Raw genomic sequence first — 5,687 nt, forward strand, 5'->3', positions numbered from 1 at the left:
GTCTTTTCTCTCAAAAACTCTGCCCGTTTTGACCACTTTGGGCTTTTGTCATTGTCAGAAACATTTCACCAAAGCCCTGACTGCCTTTTTCTAGCCGGCAAAATGCCCAGGGACAGTGTTCTTCAGCTGCTGCTGCCTCAGGGCTGGACAACTCATACATCAGTCAGAGGGGAAAGGATGAGGAGGGAGAGAGAGGAGAGGATGTGTGTGTGTGTGCACACACACGTGTGTGCACGAAAGAGAGAGACAGAGACAGAGAGACAGAGATTGAGAGGCAGGAAGGAAGAAAACCACAAATAGTCTCTGTTGTCCCATTTCTTTCTCAAACTTTGAGTCCATTTCAGAGACAGGATGTGTTTTTGCTAGGATATCTTGCCTCAGTCTGTAACACCCCTTTGAACTTGCCAGCACCCACTAGGGGTCTATCCTATTCTATTACCTACCAGTCTAGCCATCTGTCCATCTTTCCCCACCTCAAATGCATTCTGATTCGGTGTGCGTGTGTGTGTGTGTGTGTGTGTGTGTGTGTATGCATATCATAAGGATATAAACATGTGATAATCTCAAGAGACACAGAGAGAGATTCTCACATACACACCTTAAAATATGACGTACCAAATCATATTCAGTGTCTTCTCCATTATCAAAATCAGGAAAGGGAAGGGATACTTACACACATTGCACTAGAGTTTGTGAATATAAACTCCAGGAGCCTGCTTATTTCTAGAAAATACTTTAATTAATGTAGATCTGTTATACAACTCAAGTTTATGATTTCATTGTTTTTACATATTAAAAATTGGGCATGGCCATAGAAATCTTAAGAAATCCAAAAAAACAGAACAAAGAGAGGAGAAAACAATCATTCATAAACCTAGGATGTAAGGACGCTTCTAATAGTTTCCTGTGCTTGCTCTTAGTCTTTTTATTTAGCTTTTAATAGCCATAATTTTAGGGTCATACGATTTTCTATCATTGCATTTGTCACTAACAATCCTATCTTGTTATAAGGTCTTTGCAAACTTAATTTTTTAATGCCCTTATATAATGACATTTAGTGGAGTGTCATAATTTACAAAACCACTTTTCTATTATTGGATATACAATTTGTCCCCAGTATTTTGCCAGCAAAACTTCTGCTACCCAACATCTGCTCATAGTCAAGTTTTTTCTGAGTTTGTTTTTTTTTTTTTTACTTCAGTTTCTCTCTACTTATAAAACACCTTTCTGTTCCTTCCCCAGTAATCCACACCATTTCTCTCCCCCTCCTCAGGATTATTTCCACATTTCATTCATTAAATCCATGGTGAGCTTTATGCGGCCCCATGACACTTGACTGGGTACAGGACATTTAGCAGTAGTTGAGAAAAGGGAATATCACTGTAGCCATAGGATTCGTGTTCTGCTGGACCTTGTTCACAGCTTTTCCAAGGGCAGCCTCAGTGCTTCTGGAATCCTGTACTTTGCTGATAAACCATGTCCTGGATTCTCTTGCTTAGTCCCAACCAGAAGGCTAATCCCTGGGGCCAGACAGCATCGAAGTTTCTTCCCATACTCTAGAGCACTTAGCAGGAGGCTTTGCAAAATGTAAGCACCTAACACAGCAGGTGTGAACAGAGCCTCATTCCTGTGAATCCAGGCCAATCTCCTCCATTGTGTAATCTCTAGCTTGATATTTGTTCCCTTCTATAGTCATTCACTGAGCACCTCTTACATTCCAGGCTCTGTGCTGGGCATTGTAGAAAAAATAAAGCATTATTTAACAATATCCCTACCCTGGGATCCCTCATCTAGGAGAGAAAAAAAAAAAAAAACAGAGAAAGAATATGTCAAGTAATAATGATAATAGAATAATAGATACCACTTATTAGGTTCTTCTTTTGTTTTCTCAAGTATAACATACTTTGCACAGCTCCTATGGGGTGACTGTTTTTGTCCCCTTTTCTACGCGGCATAGCTGAGACCCAGGATGCTCAAGCAGGCCATACAGAAGACCCCAGGGTACCAGAGGGAAGAAAAGCCACTTACAACTGGAGAGAACTAGAGATTTCCCAGGGTAAAAGCTTCCTAAATGGGTACTTGGAGGCTTCCCACTTTTGGAAGCCTGGAAACAGAAGGAAAATGCATCCCAGGTAGAAGTAACCTATGCAAACCAAGCAAAGACCTGAAAATCTGATGGTCCTTCCAGAAATGGTGACCACACGTGCTATGAACTAACATATCAGTGCATAATGCTCAAGGTAGGTTTGAGGGAACTGAGGACAGGACAGCCGGGAACATCTCAACACCCACTATAAACCAGAGACTTTATCTACCTTATCTCATTTAGGCCCCCACACCCCCATGGGGTAGGGTTATTACCTCCAATTTAAGATTAAAGAATCAGGCTGCTAGTAATGCCAACTCTGAATACACACACTATCTCACCTGGCAGCACAGCTAGGAAGTCAGGGGCACAGATCTGAGCCTTACCTTTGTGTTTGACAACTGTGAGACCACAGGCCACTCATCCCTTGGGTTTGGGTCTCCTCATTTATGATATGGCCCTGATCACGGTACCTTCCACACAAGGGTGTTGTGAAGACTAAATGAGTGAGCACTTCACATTTTATAACCAAGAGCTGGGTAAGAGGAGAGCTAGATACCTCCGTAGTGCCTGACCCTGTGGTCTCGCACCTGCATGTCCATCCACCATGTCTTAGGTCCTTCAAAGAGTTCCTTTCTCCCTGTAGTAGGGCTGGCTCTTCCTTTCCAGGTGTGCTCATAGCACTCACTGCCAGGGGCAAACACTTGGATTTGGCAAACACTCCATTGATTGCTCTCTTGACTTAGTCTTGGTCGCATCCTATATCTGAACTGTTTCTCCCTTCCACTCTTTTGAGCTCCTAGAAAGCAGCAGGAAGTCAATCATTTCTCTTGTACCCCCTAACATACTATCACACCAGTCCAATATTTTTCAAGTATCTGGCAAAGAATCATGTTTATTGATTCACATCCATTTCTCAAAGTCTTTGGTGCTGGGGTCACTCAGAAGATAGACTGCATGAGGAGGATGAAAATCTCTTTCACCACTCAGGTCAGGTGTCAAGGCTGAAGATGGTCCATGCGTGTGCTGCCAGGTGGGGAGCTGCTGGAGAAGCTGGGTGGTCTGGGCCATGTGTGGAGAGGGAGGAAGAGTTCTGAGGGAGGTCTCCTGGGGAAGACAGTGCCAACATTAGGTCTCTTTCAGACATCCACAGAGACAGGTGATGACAAAGAAAGCACTTGCCTGGGGTAGCACAGCTGGCACCAGGTGGCCGGTACCCAGGATGGGGAGAGGTAGAAGCAACCCCATGTAGAGGCAGACTGCAAGTCTCTGAAGTGGGCTTTCTGCCAGCAAGGCCGCCATCAGCTACTGGCTGTGCTGGGCCCACCTCCAACCGCAGCCACTTCCACACTCAGTTTTGGAAACCCCCGTGCTCACTGTTCCTGATCTCATTGATGTGTCTCCCCTTCCTTTGTTGCTCACCCAAGGCTTCCATTTCCGGTAGTGTGTGTGTGTGTGTGTGTGTGTGTGTGTGCTTATTTCATTTCAGTGTGTTTATCGATTCTATTTTTCTGTTTATAAAATTTGTTTTCTGACATCTCATTGCCTTCTATCGACTTCCATTAAGGTTGGCCATATGCATGTATACATATTTTCTTCATGTTGCTCTTCTGGGCTCCTTCAATTGGGTGTTTGTCATTAATAATACTTTAAAAAACAGTGTTTTTATAGTACCTACTATGCACTAGGCTTTAAATAGCACTTGTCACATATTAATTAACTCATTTAACTCTCACAACAACTACCTGATGTGGAGACCATTTTCATTCCTATTTCCCAGAGGAGTAAACTGAGGCTCGGAGAGGTTAAGTAATGACAAAAATCACACAGTCAGCAAATGGAAGAGTCTGTATTAAAACCCTAGGCACTCTGCCTGTGGAGTTCACTTTTAATTCACTTCCTATGGCGTTAATCCATAATAGTGATGGACAAAACAACTTGTGCATGCTGTTTGCCTGGTCCTTGCCAGGTGCTTTGTGTTTGTTGCTTAATTTGATCCAAAGGTAGAGAATGTTATGATCCCAGTTTACAGGCAAAAGCTTCAGAGATTCACAGGCTGCCCTGCTTCTCAGCAGCAGACATGGGGTTTGTGGGCAGGTAAATGGACTCCAGAGGGAGCACCCATAACCTGTACAGACCATCTGCATTTCTTTCCTATCTTTTTAAAGAGCACAGACTTTAAAATTATGTATTTACTTGAATCATCTTAAAGGTGAGTAGTAAAGTTCCAAAGAAAAGAAACAAAAACTGAATTCTCCCTAACGTTAATGGCAATAAGATCTCATCCCATGGCTCTGGGCTGAGAATCAAAGCAAGGACTGCAGTCTGTCCACACCTGTGCAAGGTTGGGGCTGGTGATGCCGCTTCATAGAGAATTTCCATCTCCAGGCCCCTGGCTCACTGCACACTTAGAACTTTACCCACCAGTTTCAATTGAATTTTAATGGCTCTTTTCTATTTGGATGCCCATGCCCAGAGACCTACGGGTCATAGGTGTGTGTCTTGTAAATCAAATGATGAAGAAATACGGATCCGCAAAAGCCTGAACTCACCCCAGGAGAGCTTCTGGGAGTCCATCAGCCACTGGGATAGTGAAGCTCCCAGACTCAGATCCCTGGTCATGGAGGGATGGCCAGGATTGGGAGGATGTCCCAGGCTGTCATTGCTAAGTAAGTCACATCATAACTCTGTCACATTGGTCAGTGACATAGCAATAGCTTTCATTCCCCTCCCCACACCACCAAAAGGAAAGAAAACTATGGGAAAATAAGGGGAAATAAAAAGCCAAAGAAAGCTAGCTTTTCCTGCTCACTGACTAGAGGACATATATTATTTCCCACAATACCTGCAGCAGAGCTAGGAGGAAGATCCTATTATCCCCATTGGACAGTGGAAGGTACTGAGGCTTGGAGAAGGGAAGCAGGGTCTTTAGCCAGCAAGAAGCAGTGCTGATGACCTAAGCCTCACTGACTTCCACGTGGGGCTCAGCATCCCTGGGAAGTTCACTCCGGAGGGACCCGGCTGGGTGGAGGCTGGTGCTGCACAGGCACAGGGTGGAGGTTTCCAGACCAGCCTTGGGGGGCCAAAGAAGAAACATCCAGGAGCCTGGCAGATGCAAGAGACTGAAGCCATGACTGGGCCAGTTAACCCAACAGAAGCAGGTGTCCATCTTTGCTCGGACCTCAGCAGGAACCTAGGAAGGTGGAGGGAGGCAGAGAAGTGAGGAGTAAAATGCAGACCTTGAGCTGTCCTGCTGGGAGCGGGAGACAGAGCAAGAGAATAAGTCTGAGCTTGGTAGCATCAGGTGTTACAGAACCCGAACACTCACCCTTGCATTTACTCCTAACATCAGAAATAAAGTGCATCTGATCTTTTAAAATACAGATAATTTTTTAGAAAATTGTCTTTAATCCCACAGCCCCAGATAATTCCAGGTGGCATGGGGGCAAAATATAAAGCTATACATGTGGATGCTTAGGAAATTCAAAGCATGCAGAAAGGCAGAAAATGGAATGGAATCTGCCTCTCTTCTGACTCTCAATCTCTATTCCTAGTGCTCAAAACAATGAATATTTTTTGTTCTTATTAAAAAAAAGTTTGT

At 44.2% G+C, this 5,687-nt stretch overlaps 1 long non-coding RNA gene across 1 annotated transcript; it reads right to left on the reverse strand.

Annotated features, from left to right (window-relative positions):
* Positions 1 to 1,084: 1,084 nt before the first annotated feature.
* Positions 1,085 to 5,302, reverse strand: LOC144291958 (uncharacterized). Its single transcript, XR_013359495.1, has 2 exons — positions 4,932 to 5,302; positions 1,085 to 3,193 (listed from the first exon to the last, which is right to left on the reverse strand). It is a non-coding gene; the product is annotated as an uncharacterized LOC144291958 (long non-coding RNA).
* Between the last annotated feature and the right edge of the window lie 385 nt (positions 5,303 to 5,687).

The sequence above is a fragment of the Canis aureus genome, chromosome 20, assembly GCF_053574225.1.
Source record: "Canis aureus isolate CA01 chromosome 20, VMU_Caureus_v.1.0, whole genome shotgun sequence".
NCBI classification, from domain to species: Eukaryota; Metazoa; Chordata; class Mammalia; order Carnivora; family Canidae; genus Canis; species Canis aureus.